Source organism: Gopherus evgoodei, chromosome 9, assembly GCF_007399415.2.
Source record: "Gopherus evgoodei ecotype Sinaloan lineage chromosome 9, rGopEvg1_v1.p, whole genome shotgun sequence".
In the NCBI taxonomy this organism is placed as follows: Eukaryota; Metazoa; Chordata; order Testudines; family Testudinidae; genus Gopherus; species Gopherus evgoodei.
Window position 1 is genome coordinate 12,813,337 of NC_044330.1, and position 20,787 is coordinate 12,834,123.

Sequence of the window (20,787 nt, forward strand, 5' to 3'; positions counted from 1 at the left end):
AAACAATGATCATGTTGCACTTTGCAAATACAGGATATAGTCTCCTGCTGCACTGATGCTCTACTTGATGTTAGCAAGAAGGCAGCTGCCTGAGAGAGCTTATCTTATGTGGTATGTTTCTTTTAACACTTTAGTGTTGTGTGCAAAGGAGACTCAGGAATGTTGACTAATTGTGCCTCTTCCAGTCATAAGGGATTCACGTGACAAAATGCACACAAGACATGAGATACTTTCAACACATGCCTGGGTCCCCTACTGGTTTAAGTCAGTGGATTCCTGAGTTTTCTCCTTAATGGATTTGATGACTGCACAGATCCACAATAGTAAATAAAAAATGTCACTTGATATATTACAAGTAAACCAAGGGCTGGATTTTGCCATCATTTATAATCCTTTTGGCATCCATTAAAGTTGAGCAACATGCAACTGGTAGGATAATTGGGCCCCAGAAGTGTGCAGTGTTAACCCATACCCCAACCTCAAGCAGATGACTTCAATCCCATTGAGTTTAATGGGACTACTCGTGTGCTTAGGGTTAAGCATGTGCTTAAGTGTCTTGTTGGAAGCTGGCCCTAGTTTGTACTAGGAAAACTACCAAGTAAAGATCTTTCAATGTTTCTGCTTAGACAGCTGTGGTGTTTAGATGTGCTTGTAATTATTAGAACTGGGAGCACTGGCTGTTGGGAGTCTGAAAGGACAGGAAACAGGAAGGAGGGGAGAGGAGTTGAGGAGGCGGAGTGAGAGTTATAGAGAGTGCAGCAGCAGCTTGGTACAGAGGTTTCCACTGTAAAAATAAAGTCCTGTTGAAGTTGTTAGTACCTTGCTTGGTTGATACAACAACAGTGTGTGTATGTCCTCACAACTGGGCATATGAAGGGAGCTGGGGCTAATGCTTAGAGCCATAGATTGTGAGTCAGGAGACCTGGGCCCAGAACCTTGGCTACCACCAGTGCAGCTCAGGAAGTGGGGGTCCAAAGTGGCCTCTGTGTATCCCTCCATCTGGACTCTGCTCTCCAGGCTAGTCCCTGGCAGGTCTGAGCAGCCTGAAAGGTACTAGCTGCCAATGACCATAACGAGTTTTTATGGCAGTTGGGAATCAGCAAGGTGTAGAGATGATGCCTTTAGTCATGGCTCTTCTGCAGGCAGAAGTGAGTAGATAATCAATAATCACTCTAGGGCAGTGTTCCCCAAACTTGGGATGCCGCTTGTGTAGGGGAAGCCCCTGGCGGGCTGGGCCTGTTTGTTTACCTGCCCTGTCTGCAGGTTCGGCTGAATGTGGCTCCCACTGGCTGCAGTTCACTGCTCCAGGCCAATGGGAGCTGCTGGAAGTGGTACAGGCTGAGGGACGTACTGGCTGCCGCTTCCAGCAGCTCCCATTGGCCTCCAGCGGCGAAACACTGCCAATGGGAGCCGCGATCGGCCAGACCTGTGGACGTGGCAGGTAAACAAACTGGCCCGTCCCGTCAGGGGCTTTCCCTACACAAGCGGCATCCCAAGTTTGGGAAACACTGCTCTAGGAAGCAGTTACTCACCCAAGTCTCATTGGCTTAATTAGTGTAGGGGCTGCAATTCTGATTCTACCCCATGTTGGATTTTCCTACATTTGGGTGACCCCAAACCCAACTACACCAGGTCTAGGGCCATAATCTGCTGCTGGTGTGATGTAAAGCAGCTGTACAGGAGCAAAAGCTCTGGATCCTGGGTTAAATCCCCAGCTCTGCCACTGGTTTGCTGTATGACCTTGGATGAGTCCTTCTGCCAGGGACAACACTTACCTGCCTCACTGGTTCAATTAATGAATATTTGTGGAACACATAGCAAGTATATAGTATCTGTAAATGAAGAATCTAAGTAGTGTGATTGTACATTAAAATCTATCTGTATAAGGTCAGCACAGGACAGAGTCCTTGGTGAATATCTTTGTGTCCAGGTTTCTAAACAGCATTACTGTTTACAGCAATGAATCATCATTAATAGGAAGAATTTAGAGGCGGCATGAATAAAGTGAATGCAGTGATATTACTTAAGCCTATTCAAGTACTGTATGACAGATAAAGTTAATGGTTTGGTTATATTTTCCTGTTACTTCGTGGAGGAAAATGCAATCTAACTAAATTAGCCCCTGGTTAAAATTCTATGGTAAGCTGATCACCACAGAGGTCAGGATAATCTTTCCTGCATGTACGTCATTATGCCACTGACAAACTATGCTGTGAGGGTTTTTCTTTGCTTTCTAGTGAGACATCAGGTATTAGCAGGTCACTACCAGAAGTAAGGTTTGTAAGTGAAACTCTTCTTAGCTTCAATGCACCCTTTGATAGTGTGGTTAGGAATTACTAGGGGACAGAGTTGGCACACAGAAAGAGTAAGAGAAGTGTGTATTTGTCCTGCTGTCCACTAAACCACACAGCAATGGTAAATGTAATACCACCTCCGTTAAAACTGTTGCTCCGGTTTGTCATCGTTCATTGTTCAAAATATAGCTGCTAAATGACAGGATGTGGGAAATTAAACATTTCTGACATCGTAATAGATTTTTTTTTAAAAGACATTTCCTGAAGAACGTAAATAACTTAGTTTAAAAATGGGCTCAGGAAAAAAAGCCTGCCTGAAAAATCTGATTGAAGAGAGCCAGTGTGGTCTGCTGTTTAGTGACCTGGATGGGACTCGGAAGACCTTTGTTCTATTCCTGGTTTTTGCCCTGACTTGCTTCCAGACCTTGGGCGAGCTGGTTCCTCACTTTGTGCCTGTTTTCCTTCTCACTCTAGGTCGGGCTATCTGTATTGCAAGCTCTTACTATGGATTTGTACAGCTCCTAGCACATTTGGGCCCTCATCCTGGTAAAAATAACAGAACCTAAAAGGTAAATGTGCTTCTGCACTGTTTTCTTTGCCTAAGCTACTACTCCTTTAAAGGCATGATCCAATGCCCCCTGAAGTTAATGAGTCCTTGGTTCAGACCTTAAATGCTCGGGGAGAGGGACAATTAATTAGAGACTAAAACAGAATTTGAGGGATAAGATTAAATCTCAGATCCTAAGGGCATCTGCAGAGAAGACCTGATTAAATAAATGATCTAGTTATCAGCCTAGATCCTCAAGCATGGCAAAGTTCTGACTGGAGGAGAGATGTGTGTGCAAAAGGTGACTTTAAGTTGTCTTTATGCCCCCTTGATCCTGAGGCTGCCTTGTGCTGATCCAGTCCCCACTCTCAAGTTAGAACAAGTCCACCATGCTCTGGCTGCTTATAGCCAAAAGGAGTTATTCACTGCACCTAGAGATCTCATCTACATTCCCTTTCACCTGGGCAAATCCTGTGGGCCAGATGTGGGGAGAGGAGCTGCTACGGTGTCTATCATTTAACTCCCACTATTTCACATTGATCTTAAATTTACATGTGGCATTATATGGCTCCAGTCCTTTAGTCTGTCATATATGTTAACAGTTTACAGTAGACAATATATAATTACAAATACACTCCTGTCTCTTCCTCTTAAGTAGAAATTGTTTTCTTTGGGTGAGCTGCACATGAAAGTAAATGGGTTTGGTGGGAAATTGATTCCATCCAAGTGCATCCATTAGTCTAGTCCCTGGACTCAAATAGCAGGCATGATCCCTGCACAATTGCCATGTGTTTGGGTGGGGGGTAGACCAAACAGCAAGCGTGAAAAATTGGGATGGGTTTGGCGGTAATAGGCACCTATATAAGACAAAGCCCCGAATATTGTGACTGTCCCTATAAAATGGGGACATCTGACCCAGTTGTAGTGTCATTAGCCCTTTTCTTGCCTGCCCCTAACTATCCCCCTTCTTCGTACAAATATTCCCTAAAGCTTGCCCTGGGGTATGTGGAGCTAGTATGAAATTTGCCCATGTGTCCTCTCCACAGTTACATGCAGTCCCCATCCCTCCAGCAAAGTGGAACTACTACGGTTCCACTGTATTGGGGCCTACTTCAACTTTAACTTCCTAGGTCAATTTCACCCCCATGATCACTGGACACACTCTTAGAATGCTTGGTGAAGAGCAATTAATTGCCATATTTCTCAGCTGTTCCCTGTTACAAGGGTTGTTCTGTCCTTTAGATCCAGAGTACATTCTCACAAGCCTAGTCCTGTGTCACTTTTGCTAGTTTAGGTTATTTGCTACATCAAAAATCGTGACTCACAAAACTCCATCGCCCTGGTCTCCCCAGTCAAGTGTCCTTTCTGGATTACCCTGAAGCATTTTATGTACCTGATAGAAATATCACACAACTCTCACACAGCTAATAAAATTTGATCTCATGCTGGAAATGTTTTGTGGGACTATCGCTGCTTAATATACTTCAGCAATTCACAGTCAGTGCTGTCACAATGAGCATCAGAGGTTCTGAAGAATGTCATTGGCTCAAGCAAGTTTGGTGTGTTATCAGAAACCCACACATAGAAGACGGGAACAAATGGATGTCTGATACAGTAAAAAATAATAGGCCACCAAAAGGCTGGTTGGCTTAGCTCTGATCCAGTCAGAACACTAATTGCTGAGGGGAGTACCAGCTACTGCTGTTTAAGAATGACAGCTGGAATACTGAATAAAATAAATAATGTAGCATGAGGCCATTCCAAGGTGTGCTTTCATAGGTTACTGGTGTGTAGTGAAACAAGACTAAAGACCTAGGGTGAAATTTCAGCCTCAGGGAAGTCAATGGAGCAACTCCAAGGGGGGCTGGGATAAAGCAGTCCTAGTGCTTTAAGCACCGGAGATCATGCGTGCACTGCAGTAGGTGAGCAAGCTCTTGCTACTAGTGTGTGGCTCATTAATGTTACATTTAATTAATAAAAATACTTGGAATACTGAAAAACAAAACAACCCCCCCACACACACAACTTTTGTGGCTGTCAATGCAACACATCCTTCTACTATGAAAAGTAGTTCCTATTAAAAGAATAAGAAAATGCATTTCTAACCTTTCCCTTTTAACTGTTTTGAATATATCAATTTTTTCTAAAGCTTTTTGATATCCTCACTGAGGCCCAACCAGACAACTGGTGTCCCAGGTAGGGTGACCACCTGTCCCGAATTGGGCAGGACAGTCCTGGCCTGCAGAGTTCAAGTTCTGGTCCCAGGCTGAATGACTCCAGGGCAGCATTAGTCCTGGGTTCCCTGTGGCGCCACTCTGCACCTACGTGAAGCTCAGATGTGGTATGAGCCTCTTCCCAGTGCGGGAAGGGCTGAGGTGGGCCTTAACCTACCCTTAGCCATGAGGTCTTTTCCCCCCAAGGCCCTGGCCAGGCCAGAAGCTGGAGCTGGGAAGTAGTAAGAGATGCCCAGGGAGGCTGGGCCACTGTGGGGGGCTCCAGACTCTCAATTTGCCCTGGGTAGTGTGCCCAGGGGGCAGGGACACTGGCTAGGGGGCTGCTCTCAGGCCCCTACCCCTGGCAGTGGATGGTCTGGGGCTTCCCACAGCGGCCTGGGGTCCCTGGGCCGCTCTTATCACTGCCCAGCTCCAGCTTCTGGCCTGGCTCTCTTTTACAGATGGCGAAACTCATGCATTGAGGTTAAATGGTTTGCCTTAGGCCACCTAAAGTCTTTTTCAGAAGTGGGATTAAGACTGAGGAGTTCCTGGCTCCTAGTTCTGTGTTCACACCACTAGATCCAAATAAAATAATTTGAATGGTGTAGTCACAGTGACATAAAAGCACCATTTAAGGTGTCAGCAACAGATAAGAATATATCCCAAACTGGCTGGGTTCCTGAGCTGGCAATTAATATGAAAATAATGTGCTAGAGATTAATTTAAAACATTTTGTACTTTTAAGCTTGTTTATTTTATATAATTATGTCAAATAACTTAGACTACATTATGAATCATGACATTTAAAATATTGAGTGTTTCTGCAACCAGATCCTGGCACCCTGAAATACTCCACTTATATCTCACTTCAAAGCCAAATGCTTCTTGTCAGATTAAAGCTCCAAAGGTGTGTGATATCCCATTGTACCACACCCTTTTTTGTAACAATGTTGAAATAAAACAAGTCAGGATTTGCCTAGCTGTTTTATGATGTACATCTGGGTTATAACTCCTGCCATAGAGTTTTGCTGTGACTGTAATTACAAGGTACTTCTTAGTATTTCTAGTTGAAAAGTAACAAACTGTGTTTTTCCATTTTAAAAACGTGGCTATTTACATATACTTTAAAAAAAAAGTATGTTAAATACCTTAGGAGCAAGATTAAAGTAACAAAATAAATTTGCTACCATGTCCTTAACTGAACTCATTGTGCCTAATTATTGCAGATGTTTTAGAACAGTGTGATCTTGCATTGCTGGGTGTGCTTGCAACAGAAGTTGCTTTAACATTAGCACGAACGCTGCCATGGTGTGCATTTGTCAGAATTTTGCATTTCAAAGACATATGATCATAATTCACAGACCACTAAAATGATAATCATTAACCTACTCTATTAAAAAAAGTTATTAATGTCCCCCGACAGAGAAAAATGTATTAACTCCCAGGATAAAATAACTTCAATTTGGCTTCCCTGCTTGCTCACCGTTCTTCCTCCCTTTTCCTACTCAGGTAGAGCACCGCACAATTGTTTAGGGGTCCGATCTTGAGATGTGTGGACAGTGTTCAGCATGTTCCAGGAGACACCGATCATGCAGGATTGAACCCCCAAGTAGGGTTTTCACTTTTTTTCTTAAAGCATCAGGAACTGGCCATTGCTGGAGGCTGAATGCAATGTGTAATGACCTGGTATGGAACCACATGGCAATTCCCCTGCCACCTCTTGACAGACAAATGATGGGGCTGGGAGTACCAAGGAAAAAATGTTTTGCTTCTTTAAACAGGAAAAAGATAAAATAGGGTGAAAGTGGCTTCCCCTTGTGAGAAAGGGAGTGGTGGGAGTCCTCAACTGACTCCCCACTCTTGTAGTCTCACACTTTCTTTAAAAGTATGTTAATCTGGCACTGGTTTAAGCAGCTCCTGCCAGTGTGTCCATGCACAAACACACCCACATCTGTATTTGCAACAACAACAAAATCCCTTAAAGATGTTGCTAGGTTTGTGGGTGATGGGTCAGCAGCTCAGGAACTGAGTTTGGTACTGGGCCCACTTTTTGGAAGGCTGATCAGTATCTTAACAACCCAGTAATAGATTCAATATTACAATGTTCAGGATTTGTAAAGTTTATGACCTGCCAACCCTGACAATGACCTTTAAGAACAGTGAGTGAAATTCACCCTTGCGCAGACATCCCAGCACAAGGCTTAGGCCCCACTTAAGGCTCACAGGAGACTGGGAATCATTAGCTAATTGTTACAAATGCACAATAAAAACATTTTAGGACAGTACTCCAAGAAATGCAGTCAGACTAGAAACCTGCACTTTTCAAATGACAGGAGGCAATCGGCCTTTGTCCTTGGGTCACACAATGTACCCACAGTGTATAGAGAACTGACCACTCACCTTATTATGTTGTTATTACTCTTACTACTTACCCAAGAAACCAGAAAAGTCTCTTAGATCTCTGTGTATATTTGTTTGACAAACAGCATATTATTTTGTGATGGAATCAGTTGTGCTCTGTAGATAGTCACATTATTTAAAATGCAAGCCGTTTACAAAATTAAGTGGAACAGCTTCATAGACTCAACATGTGAATATATATGTATGAAAAAATACTGTGTATATTTAAACTAGCTGCTTAAAAAAAAAAAGCCCTTCAGAACTTTTGGCACATGTCCAAGACGCATGTTAGAAAGAAAGCATAGGATGTTGGCTGTTTTTCAAACTATTTAAGGCATTACTTCTAAGCAATTGCTAAGTTAACTTAGAGGTATAGGTTTAGATCCCCAAAGGTGCTCAGCAGCACCAAAGCAAACTAGCATCTTGCCTCTTTGGCCCATAAAAATGGAATTCATTTTGTTGAGCTACAATTGGCATAAAAGGAGTCCTTCAAAAACTTGTTTTCTTTTTTGAACATGTGCGCAGTACAATGATACATATAGCACACAATTCTATAACTCATCCCATATATTTATTCCACAGGACTCTTTACATAAGCAAGGGCAAAATGCATGAACAAAGTTAACAGTATAGGGACCATTATTAGTATTTTTTTTTCCAGTGGCATAGATAGAAACTCTTACTCCAACCCATAGACCCCTTGTTGAATGATTAATACTAATTTTGCTCCCATTTAAGTCAATGATCAACTTCCGACAGATTTCCGTGGTGTAGAATTAAGTCTTCAGATTGGTAATGGTCTGCAAAATCGTTTTAGAATGAAATCACTATATAAATTTGCCATTGCTTTTTTTTTTAATTTGCTGGAAAATGTTAGTAAAACCACATATTACAGATAAATGCTATCCCAGAATTTTTTTTGAGTGGGATACACTCAATGCTTACCTGTCTCACAGGGCACTGGGAGGGTTAATTAATTTTTGTAAAGATGTAAAATGCCATGTAAGAAACCAGAATTATGACTGAAGTGCTTTGAAAATGGAAACCACTACATGAATGCCAAGTATTATTATTTGTGGAGCACTGACCATGTGCTTGGTACTGTACAAATACAGTGCCTGATATTGCTACTATTTGCTACAGGACATGGTAGTCACCACCATTCATAGTTCCAGCAGCAACTGCAGTGAGACTGCAGACAGATACCAAAGGGAGAACATTTTCCTATACAGTTTGGGAATTATGGAATTAATAAATCTAAAATTACAGTAGATACAACAAATATACAGTAGAACCTCAGAGATACGGACACCAGAGGAATGGACTTACCAGTCAACAAGACATGATGTGGAACTGGAAGGCCTCAATCAGGCAGCAGCACAGACAATAGGGGAGGTGAAGAAAAAAACAGGCAAATACTGTGCTGCCTTTGGATTTTATCCATAGGGATGGGGGAGGGTAGGGACAGCAGCCACAGGGTGGAGGGGGGTCAAGGCTCCCTGCAGTGGGTGGGGGTCAGAGCTTCTGACCTTCAGGAGCACAGGGCCTCAGGGCTTTAGATCAAGGTGGAGCTTTAGTGCTTTAGCCATGTGGCACTGTTCCCCGCAGGGAAGGCTGGGGCTTAGGGCTTTAGCTACCAGGGAAGCGCTGGTTTCAGTCCCAGCACTCCCGTCTCTAGCTTGAGCCCTGATCTTCTCCCCCTATCCCTCCCCCTGCTGAAGCCAGGACTGGAGCTGTGGAGAGCCCCAAGTCCCAGTGCCCCTGGCAGGGCTGATGCCAGGAACAGAGCAGTGGGGCTGAAGACGCAAGGCCCAGTGCTCCTCCCAGCTCTAAAGTGCTGAACCCCAGTGCTCCTGCCAGGCAGAAGCCCTGAGTCTCCTGTCTGGAGCCCCAAAGGTCAGAAGCCTCAACTCCCTTGTCCACCCCCACCCCCAACTGCAGCCCAAACCCCCTGTGTGGCTGAAGTCCATAATAACTATTTCTTCAGAGTTACGGACAACCTCAATTCCCAAGGTGCTTGTAACTCTGAGGTTCTACGGTATTGCAGTATAGTGCTCTGCAGAGTTTTCTTTTTGTCCTTCAAACCCCTGTAAAGCAATTTCCAATGTGTTGACCGTATCGGAATATGAAGGGATGTTGACTTGTTCTTCATCACCGTCACTTTTGGTATGTGATTTGTTTTCTGTCAGGAAAATCGTTTGTACAACTGGTCATTCATAAGATTGGTGTTTGTAAAATTGAGGTTCTACTGTAGTTGGAGAGAGACTGAAAGTGATGCACAACGCTACACTAAAGTGCTCAAAAATGAAAAGTGTATTGTTGTTCAGAGATGTGCTTGAACTATGGACCCAAACTTTATGAGATTTTGGATCTGGTTCCTGATGGAACCTTTGTGGTTTGGTCCTCTCTCTATTAACATGAGAGGGCTTGGAAAAACAATAGTGCTAAAGATTATTATTTAATTAAATGTGACGCTCCAAGTTCTACATATAACCCAATTCCATAAACCCTAAACACAGATTACTCATTTAACAACCCACCGTAAAGAATCTTCATTGACCAATTACCCACTATCTCTCAACATAGCCTCTCCTGGCAAACTGAGTTCAGTCGTATGCAGGGGCAAGAGCATTCCAAACTCATAGACTCATAATAGAAAGTACAGTTCCATATACCCCAGTCCTATTGAACTACAGCAGTAGTTCTCAAACTTTTGTACTAGTGAACCCTTTCACATAGGAAGCCTCTGAGAGTGACCCACCTTATAAATTAAAAACGTTTTTGAACACCATTATAAATGCTGGAGGCAAAGCGGGGTTTGGGGTGGAGACTGACAGCTCGTGACCCCCCAAGTAATACCCTCATGACCCACTGATGGGTCCCAACCCCCAGTTTGAGAACCCCTGAACTACAGGTTCCCCTGCTGCACAGCACGGTTGTGGAATCAAAGAAGGAAAGAGGTGGTCTCTCAAGAAGCCAGGTCCTAAATTATTTAGGGCTTTACAAGTCAAAACCAAATGTTGCCCTGCAAACATTTAAGCATGTGCCTCGCCCTATTGATTCCATGAGGACTACTCACATGGTTGTAGTTAAGCAACTGTTTAAGCAATGACTGGGGCCTCAATACATAATTTTTATTTTAAAATTATTTAAGTGCTAAGATTATTAAAGCATTATGTACTAAAAAGTACTGTGCAAATTCTATAAATTATTATATTTATATATAGACACACAAATACACACCTACTTGTTTTAGGCCCCTTGACAATTTTCAAAATTAAAAATCAATGTTTAAAAATATAACTATCCAGTACCAATATAAACCCCCAAATCACCTGGCCTTTACCTAAGACTATACAACTCACCTTCTGCAGAGTCCTCAACCCCTGTATATGATTCAGCTGTCTTCAAAGTTCCAGACAAACAGGTGGACTTTGCAGCATGCCTTAAAGGCTGATAACCTTGAGTTATTTTGGTCCAAGAATTAAATAACTTGAAAAGAGAACGTGCTCTCCTCCATGGGGGCTAAATATTTATTATTAATAACAACAAAACATTTAACAAAGACAAGGACCAGGGCCCTCACCCTCCACAGCTGAATGGTGCAGTGTCCAGGTAGAGCCCAGTGGGGTTGCAAAGGTCCACCTGTAAGGCTTAGCTGGTGGGATCCCACATCAAGCCCATGGAATTAGGATGAAGGCAAAGTCTGCCCCTGCTGTGTGGCAAAGTTGGAGCTACAGTGCAGTTCCCCAAGTCTGCTACATTAGCCTGTGGGCTGGAAAAGCAACTGAGTCCCTCCATGCCACTTATCTGTGATGATAGGATTGTGTCCCATCTACTGGGCTGAACACACCTCACTTTACAGACTTGACACAAGCACAAGTCCATGGAGCACATCGATATGGAGCCCCCTGCCATGCACCCTTATCACAAAGTTGGGTGGTGCAGAGGTCCTCATGAATACACTCCCCAGTGGTATGAATTTCACCCTTGCCCCTGATCCTGCAGTCTGCTCCACCTGAGGTTTGTAGGGAGTAGAGCTTTGTGTGGGCTCAAACTTCTGCACACACAGATTTGATTGCAGGATCAGGGCCTGTCGGTGTGGTCCACAAAGTGCTTTAAAATGTAAAGCAAAGTGCAAGGATGAATACGATTCACATTAATGAAGCTTACTTTAAAAACCCCCTGTGATATAAATGCTAAATAGTATTAAAGCATCCTAAAACAAACAACACGCGTGGGGCTACGCGTTATTATCAATAAGGCATTTTATATTAAACAAGGAAGCTGTACCCTGATGCAATTGGATCCAGGCAGGTGCTCCCCTGAGCATGGGTGGAGCCCTGGAATCAGCCCATTCAGAACCAATTGTAGGATTGGGGCTCAAATGCCATTGTTAGTGATAAAAAAAAGAAAAGTCTTTAAAACAATAAGGCATTATATACATGCTAAATGCTAATGTTATGTAAGTGCATCAGACAGGAAACATATTCTGGAGGTGCTTAAAATATGATTAACAATAAAACCACACTACCAAGCGTTATTGCCCTGTGCAGGCTGTTTCATGGCCGCCTGGGTGCATGAGCATAGTCTTAAGGGAATGTATCTCTTTCTGGACTGGAACCCCAGCGTCCACCCCCACTCCTCCTTGCTTGCTTTTCTGGCTGCTGATGGTTTGTACATCATTCATAATAAGACAACACCACCTGGCACTGTGGCTTAGTGTAAAGTGTTGCCAGGCCTTGGGAGTGTGTGTTCCTCGAGGCAGGGGAGGGTCTCTCCCTGAATGCTTCCCCCTCCATGCACACTGCTTGCTTTGCTTGTATGTTCTTAATAACAAAACAACCCCAGGCAATACTGCCGGATACAGCTTGCTGCAAGGTGTGTGTGTTTGTGAAGAGGGAGGGTCTCCCTTCAGTGTATTGGACCCCTGTGTCCCCCTGTCCTCACCCCGCTGTTTGCTTTGCTGGCAGTCTGTATATACTTAATAATAAACAGCGCCTGGCAATATTGCCTTATGGAAGGGGCTGCGAGAGGGCGCGAAGAAGGAGGGTCATCCCTCACCCCACTGCCCCTCGGTGTCCCCCACTCCTGCTTGCTTAGCTGGTGGGGAGCATAATGCATCACAGTACAGGAGCCCTGCCTGGCCATATGGCCTTGTGCAGCTTGCTGCAAGGGGCTGGGAATGGGTGTAACAGGGAAGGTGGGGGAGGAAGGTGTCTCTCTGCCCAGTCAGGGAACCCCACTTATCCCCACCCACCCCTGGCCCCGCTTTACACCCTCCTGGTGGCTTGTACATGTCGAATCCTAAAGCAGCCTGCTGGGGGGGGAGGGGGTGTGAAAAGGGGAGGGTCTCCCCTCCCCCACAGGCCCCCCAACGGGGAGCGCTGGCTGGGCTGGAGGCTGGTTGTGCCGTGCAGCAGCCGGCGCCCGGCCTGCCACTCTCCCCCTTCCCCGTCTCTCGCTCTCATTTCCGTGCGGCTGGCCACCCCGCTCTCCCCCAGCGCGGAGTGTCTGAGAGCCGTTGGCTGCTCCGAACCGTTTGGCTCCTTCCCTTAGTAACAGCTTTTACCTTCTGCCTCAATTCCTCTTCCATCTAAATCACACACACACACAGAGATTACTGCCCTCCCCCCTCGGGACTTCATCTCTCCTCCCTTCCCCCCCGGCTTGGGATACCATTGACTATCACAGCACCCTTGGGGGGCTATTGATCCCCCCCCTTTTTCTATTTTGTTTTTGTTTTTTTGCTTGGAGTGGGCACCTCAGCTGAGAGGGAGCGTGTATGTGTCCCTAGCTGTGTAAAGAGGAGGAAGCCCAGGGTGCATTTCTTTTGCCTCCATTGCAAAGGAAAAGGGGGGAGGGCAAAAGCAGCCACTCAGCCATCAGCTACCAGGTAAGGACTTGGGGTGTTGTGTGTGTGTTTTGTATTTTGCACCAGCATTTACTTCTCCTGGGCTGGATCAAGTGCATCCAAGGGGGGGTTATTATGGAGCTTTGGGGGGGGGGGGCGAGGCTGGGAGGGCTTTGGGGAAGTGATCAGGGCTGGGGGGAGGGAGCTGTGTTGGTCTGTGCTAGTTGGGGTGGGGGATGGGCACAAGTGTAACATGTCTTTATTTTTCAACTTGGGTCCCTGTGTTTTTTTTTTTTTTAAATGTATTTTTGGGAGCTGGTGGTTTTAATTGTAAATGGCACCTCTTTTTAAAGCTTGTGGGAGGGGGCTTTCTGGCCCCTCTTCCCCCTTTCTTATTTCTCCCCTCCCCCCCCATTGGATTTTATTTTAAAGGCTTTAAGGAAAAAAGAATTTGCAGCAAATTGAATCAAGGAGCCATCATGAGGCAGGCTGGTTTATAGCCTATTTTTAGCCTGATTTTTGTAAAGAAGAATCCTCCCTCCCTTCCCCCCCCACCGTGCATATTTACTATTTCTAAAACCGGGAGGGGGGGGGGAGGAAGACCACCCCAAAGTGTGACCTTAGGTCTGTATTTATTTTGCAGTCGGTTTATGGTTTGTGTCTGCAATGTATAATGTTAAGAAAAGCTGGGGGAGAAATGTGCTTGTGTCTGAACTCATGCTGGAGTGGGGGAGGGGAATCTGTGTCCATACTTTCCTCTGTGTGATTTTTTTTTTTTAATTTCCTTTCTTTTCGACTGTGTATGTTGTTTTCATTTGTAGCTTAGAGGGATGTGTTTCCTTTTTAACTCCCCTGGAGATGTAGCCCTGGATTTAAGAGAAGAAAACATCTGTATATGTATTTTTTTTTAAAGTGTAAAGTGCCAAAGTTATTGTTGATCAGTTTCCTGTTAAATTCTGGGTGGAACATGATCACATCTTCTTTTACAGGGTAAAGGCCACATGTAAAAGACAAAACATGGGCCCTAGTTATGGAAATAAGCCTTTTATACCTGTTAATGGGCTGTATATATTTTTTAACTTAATAGTATCAAATATCCAAAATGAAGCAGGCAGTCTTGTTCTGTGCATGCTATATTTTCAAAAAGACCTTAATGCCTAAGTTATATGTTTTTTTCTGTGCTGTTAATTGAATATATTTATCCATTGTAAATACAAAATACGTAGTTCATTATACTATTTAATGGGGTTAAATTGTACATTGAAGTTGTTCCAGATGAGTTCAGTTTTCATCACCAAATTCCTTTTTAAGGAAAACTTATGAGATAAAAAAGTCTCTTTTGAGAGAGAGAGCGAGCCTTAGTTGTGCTTAATGGCAGAGTCTTGTTGCTTGAGATTGTATGTTGAGTTTTCAAGATAAGTTTCATCTGTAGGTTGCTGTGTAGGATTGCAGAGTGAAGTTTGCTCATAGAGTTTTTACTATCAGATGTACCCAACATCCTCATTTTGCTGTCTGTATAAATCAAGACTTAACTGATTTATGGAAGCGATCACAAAATATACTCAATTCTTTGCTGTTAAGGCATGGGAGGTAAAGAGTTGTGATCTTGAAAATTCAGTATTGTCACATAAAAATTAGCTGAGCCTGATTGCTGATACCTTAGTATATAAAATAGATATTTGAGAACATCACAAAGCATATTAACAAGGGAAGGGTCTTTATTATAGATGGGCCACACTCTCTGGATGTTAACCTTGGGCTTTAGGTAGAGCCTACATAGAGAGAGGTGCTACTGACAGAATTCAGGTTTGGATTTTGAATAATGCCTGAAGTTTTAGGACTGTCCAAGTTTTGGGCCTTGATTGTGCAGTGATCTTTGCAAAAGCTTAGATGTCTGGCCTTGGTTTGGACATCTCCATATTTATCTTTTCAGCATATCGTTCAAACTTATTAAGGCTCAGATCCTGGAAACACTTATGCAGATGCTTAACTTCAACCATATGAGTAGTCCCATTGGTTTTAATGAGACTATTCATGAGCTTAAAGTTAAGCATGTGTTTAGGTGTTTGAAGGATTAGAGCTTGAGATTTATAAAAAGCTTTACTGTCAAGGTAAATCTGCTTAGTATGCTGTTGGTGTTATGTAAATAATAAACATTCTATGGTTTCCCAAAGTGATTAATTTTTTCTTTTGGTTAAGATCTAATGAAATAGCACTGTATTTTATTAGTAATCACAGGTCACCTGAGACTACACTCTCATGGTCTCTTAAATTTTGTTAGGGAAGTGCAGGCTTGTCTCCATGACCACATGGTTCATATGGGATTGTATCTTGGGAACTTTGTGGCAGGTCTCCCAAAATATATTCTGAACACCTGGAAAATATTTAGTGTTCACTCCATAAGGGAAGGGGGAAGGGAAGAAAATACAATTTTAAACATGTAAAAGTAGTTAGGACTTGAGTGTGTAATTTTAGAATATACAAGAGTTTACAATTGATTTTGTTCATTTAAATGTTTCCCTGCTTCGTTGAGAGTAATAAATGCTGATCAAAATTATTACACCTATTTGCTGGTCAAGATTCTCCCCCCTTTCCCCCCCCCCTCCCCCCAAAAAAAAGCAGTTAATTTTTTTCTGAAAGAAAATTTTTACAAATGCTGCTTTTATTTCTTCCAATGATTGATGTTTCGTACATTGGTTTGAAGTTATAAGGCATTGTAAAGTGCTCAATATTGTAAAACTTTACTTGTGACTCTGTAATTCTTATCACTCAGATGTGATGGTAGAGAATATTGTTAAATCCTACAAACGTGAGGAGCTGGATGGAGTAAGTTGAAATGGTCAAAACACGAATAGTATATATTTTTGTGTGGGTGTATATTCACTTTGTTTCAGTTAAATTTTTTCATTGACGAAGAACAGATCCAAGTGCATGTAAAGTAAATTGAATGGTTATTTACACAGGAGTTCACATTAAAGTCAGATGCCCACTGTTATAAATGTTATAGAAGCAAATTAAGACCCCGTCCTACAAGAGGTTCCATCTGGACAGACCCACACTGAAGTCAGAAATTCTGCAAATACAATGCATATGCTTAATTTTAAGCACATATGTTACTACCTTAACTTGAATAGGGTCTGTATATGTGCATAAAGTTGATCATGAGAGTGTTTGCAGGATCAGGGTATTAACTATAATTTCTGTAAACTATATTGGTGGATGTGTGTGTGTGTGAGAGAAGGGAGATGACTTTTTTGGTGAGTACAATTAATTCCTACCAAAAGAATATATTTACTGCTTGTTGCTTGTTATTTCTGTTGATAGGGTAAAAATTCTTCTGAACTAGTATTTGGTGAGTGTAGAGCTCATTAAAAGGTGAATGACATGACTAGTGGACCTTTTAAATGACCGCATGTTGAATAAATAAATTTTTGTGTGTGGCATTGCTGTATAAATAGGACCTTACCAAATTCATGGTGCATTTTGGTCAATTTCACAGTCATAGGATTTTTAAAATTGTGAATTTCATGATTTCAGCTATTTAAATCTGAAATTTCATGGGGTTGTAGTTGTAGGGATCCTGACCCAAAAAGGTAGGGTGTGTGTGTGTGTGTGTGTGTGTGTGTGTAGGGCGGAGTGGTCCACAGGGTTATTGCAGGGTGTATGTATGTGATACTGCTACACTTACTTCTGTGCAGCAGCTGGTGGTGGCGCTGCCTCGGAGCTGGGCAGCTGCAGAGCAGTGGTTGCTGGCTGGGAGCCGAGCTCTGAAAGTAGCGCCCCACCAGCTGCAGTGCAGAAGTAACAGTGGCATGGTGTGGTATTGCTATCTTTACTTCTGCGCTGCTGTCTGTGGAGCTGGGCCCTCAGTCAGCAGCCACCACTCTCCAGCTGCCTAGCTCTGAAGGAAGCAGCATAGAAATAAGGGTGGCATGGTATGATATTGCCACCTTTATTTCTGTGCTGCTACTGGCAGGGAGCTGCCTTCAGAGCTGGGTGCCTGGCCAACTGTTGCTGCTCTGTGGTTGCCAAGCTCTGAAAGCAGCACAGAAGTAAAGATGGCAATACTGTGACCCTCCTAAAATAACCTTGCGCACCACCTCCCCCCCACAACTCCTTTTCGGGTCAGGACCCCCAATTTGAGAAACGCTGGTCTCCCTCATGAAATCTGTATGATATAAAGTAAAAGCACACAAAAGACTAGATTTCACTGGAGGAGACCAGATTTCACGGTCCGTGATGCATTTTTCATGGCTTTGAATTTGGTAGGGCTCTAAGTATAAAATATCACATCTTCAAATGAATAGCTGATAAAGGAATAATAGCTCCTGATTTCCTTTTGTAGGCTCAGGATCCACCAAAAATCTTGGCTTCCCCATATGCAACTTTCTGAACACTTCAGTGTGATGTTCTTTTGTTTAAATTATTTTAGTTTCCATAAAGAAACTTAGAGATAACAACTGGTTTTTCACAGACCGTGTTTCATCTGAAGATCTCAAACAAGGTAGATGGGGGACTGCTTAACCCATCATGAAAATGTAGTCCTATGAGATAAAATATGGCAAGATAATAAGTTGAAAATGTTTTATCCAGGTGAAGCTTCAGGAGAGTCTGCAGGGTTGGGCATTTGACTGGTGCAAAAATAGTTGGTCAATTAACTGGTGAAATATTGGTCAAATGTCAAAAATAGTCAAATATTTTAAACTTTTTTTTTTTTAAGAACAGGAACAACAGTCACAAAAAGAATAAGACTTTATGGTCCTTTGTAGGCATAACCGTAGGTACTTGTGCCTTTATTACAAAATAAAAAGTTAGTTAACTGAGTTATTTTAACTCAGAAAAATGGGCAACACAATGAACTTCTGAAAAAAATGGAAGAATGTCACTGTGATATAATCACAAAGATAGGCCACCATGTAAGTCTTGCTGGAATATTTGGCAATATTTAACTGTGGTCAATTGTATAAATATAGTATTTATTTTGGCAGAATGTATTATCCAATTGTAACTTGTTAGGACACTGAAGCTGTCTCTTCACTATGAAAAAAGGTGTGCTCTCCATTCCAGTTAACTAATGTGGGATGAAATCCAAGTGAAGACAAGGCAGTTGGTAATTTTCATGTGAGTTGGCAGGTTGAATTCAAGACTATCAGGGAGCCTGGTCTTGAACTCGACCATTTAACTCATACGAAAACTACATTCTGCCTTGTATTCACTTGGATTTCATCTCGCATTTTTTCATAGTTCAGACAAGGCCGAAGTTGGTTGCAAAAAGTGCCAAGGGATTTTTAATGACCATGAGTGGTCAGAAGTTTTAGTTTTTAGCTATCTCTGAAAGACTTCCAGCATCATAATGCCTGATGCCTCCTAAAACAGTGATTTGGATACTGGTACTGCTACTCCAGGCTCTTGTGAGACTCTTTAGGTTCCCTATCTTTGTAATGAACCTCTGTTCTGGGCTTGTGATGTGGTGGCAGGAATTGGATGTGAACCAGTCCAAGTGGCATTGCGGATCAGAGAATGTACCGTTAAATGGGAAATAGTGTGCTTGTACAGATAAAGTGAACTGGTACCGTTGGCTGAAAATCATATTGAAGGGGTTTAGGGGTTTAGGTCAGGACTGACTTGGAAGGAAGATTTCTGCTTACTGAGTCACCAACACCACAACATGCAGCACTCATGCATCTTTAGCGGTTTTCCATGCCACTACTGAGCCATCACGCAAGATCCTAGTTTTGACATCTGAAAAGGTGAACTTATACTGCGAAGCTGCTTAATGCATTAATCTTTCTTTTTAAGAGTATGAATTAACACCTTTGTTTGGAAAAGAGAAAATCTTGGGTAGACATTGATCATGTTTTCAGATGCTGAGCACCCATCGCTCACTTTGAAGTTTTGTGGGAGCTCTATGTGCTTAGCATCTCTGCAAATCAAGCCCTAAGTGTATTTAACTGGCTTTTGCAAACTTCAGTTCAGGCTGTAAGTCCTATTTCTGTTGGGTTTCATGATAGTGAAAAACTATGACCTCTTCCCCGCCTCCCTCCCCCCCCAGCCTGTGACTTGAAATTTAGTGTTTTATTCCATTGTTGTAATTTTTTTTCGCTATGTTGCAAAAGAGTGATATCTAGCAGTAAATCAAAATCAATATCGAAGTTCAGAATAATCCACAGAACATCCTGGGTGTCTTGTTTGTTTTGTTTCTTTTATGATCCAAAATCCAGTTCAGCCTCTTTTCTATGTACTACATTACAGAGAAACTCCAAAGAACCTGTCTGCCATAAGCAAGCATTTTGGAATATTACTTTGGATAGCTGGAACTGCATTGCTAGACATTTTAGTTGGTCTGCTGGAGCTGTGTATTAGGCTTCCCCACCCCCTCTGGCGAGGCAGGCAAGCAGCTGTTTTTGCAGCTGATGGTAGTGCTGCTTTTAACCCATTGGTGAGGCTGCAGAATTATTGAATTACCTCCCCAGTAGTGTAAGTTGCATATAAAGCTCATGTTGAACTCCCACTGACATCACACCATTGTAGGTTTTATGAATTAAAACTATCAAACTGATTATGGAAACTTTGCTTTTTCTTTTACATATGCAGTTGCATTGTTCATTGGCAGTGGCTTGAAACTACATAGCACAGTGTATTTCTGGAGTCGTATTCAAGGGGAGAAGTTAATGGGTCAGATCTTTACTGTTTAAGAGTGAGCGGTGCTAAATGCTGTGCCTGACATGAAGACTGTAGATGTCAGCCTTCAGAGGCTCTAAATTTAATTTTTTGAATGTGTTGTCCCCTTGACATTCAAACAGACAGTGTTAAAGCTCATGTTCTTCAGAGAGGCAACTTACCGCCACCAAATCAAGTGAGTTGGGGATTCTTGCAAACACAGACACGCTTGAGGTGAATGTCAACACCCCAGTGGCTCAAAAGGAAGAGTTGGGCAGGGAAAGTTGAGGGACTGTGTTGAAGGGCACTTATTGCCAGAATGATGCTGGGTGGCCTGACTGAGGAGCCAAATTGCTGATGTTACCTTTTGTCCCTTATTTTGGAGGAGCCAATCAAGGTATCAGGATGATTTCTAAAAGTATTTGTTTTCCTGTACAAATAGATGATAACAAAGGTAGGATTTTTTTTTTTTTTATGTTGGCCTAGCCTCTGCTCCTATTGGAGCAAATGCATTTTGTCATTGACTTTCAGTGGAGATACAGTTGGCCCACCTTTGAGTGATCTGAAATTCCTACCCCGAAATACAAATTGTTGCAAAGATGTGCCTCCATCTTTCATACCAATCCACATTCCAGATCTGCTCAGCTAAGAAGATGACTTTCTATTTGAGGTTTAGCCAAAAATGCTTGGGAGGATTTAGTTTTGATACTGCATGAATTTTTTTTCTGTCTGTATAATATGTCCACACTACCCGCCGAATTGGCGGGTAGTGATTGATCTATTGGGGAACAATTTATTGCGTCTAGTGTAGACGTGATA

At 42.7% G+C, this 20,787-nt stretch overlaps 1 long non-coding RNA gene across 3 annotated transcripts in view; it reads left to right on the top strand.

Annotated features, from left to right (window-relative positions):
* The first annotated feature begins 12,952 nt into the window (after positions 1-12,952).
* Positions 12,953-20,787, top strand: part of LOC115657222 — a 155,952-nt gene continuing 148,117 nt past the window's right edge. Inside the window, exon 1 of one of the 3 annotated variants that reach the window (XR_004001925.1) lies at positions 12,953-13,350. This is a non-coding gene — a long non-coding RNA (uncharacterized LOC115657222). The remainder of the gene's footprint in view (positions 13,351-20,787) is intronic. The other 2 variants (XR_004001923.1, XR_004001924.1) reach the window with 2 other exon arrangements.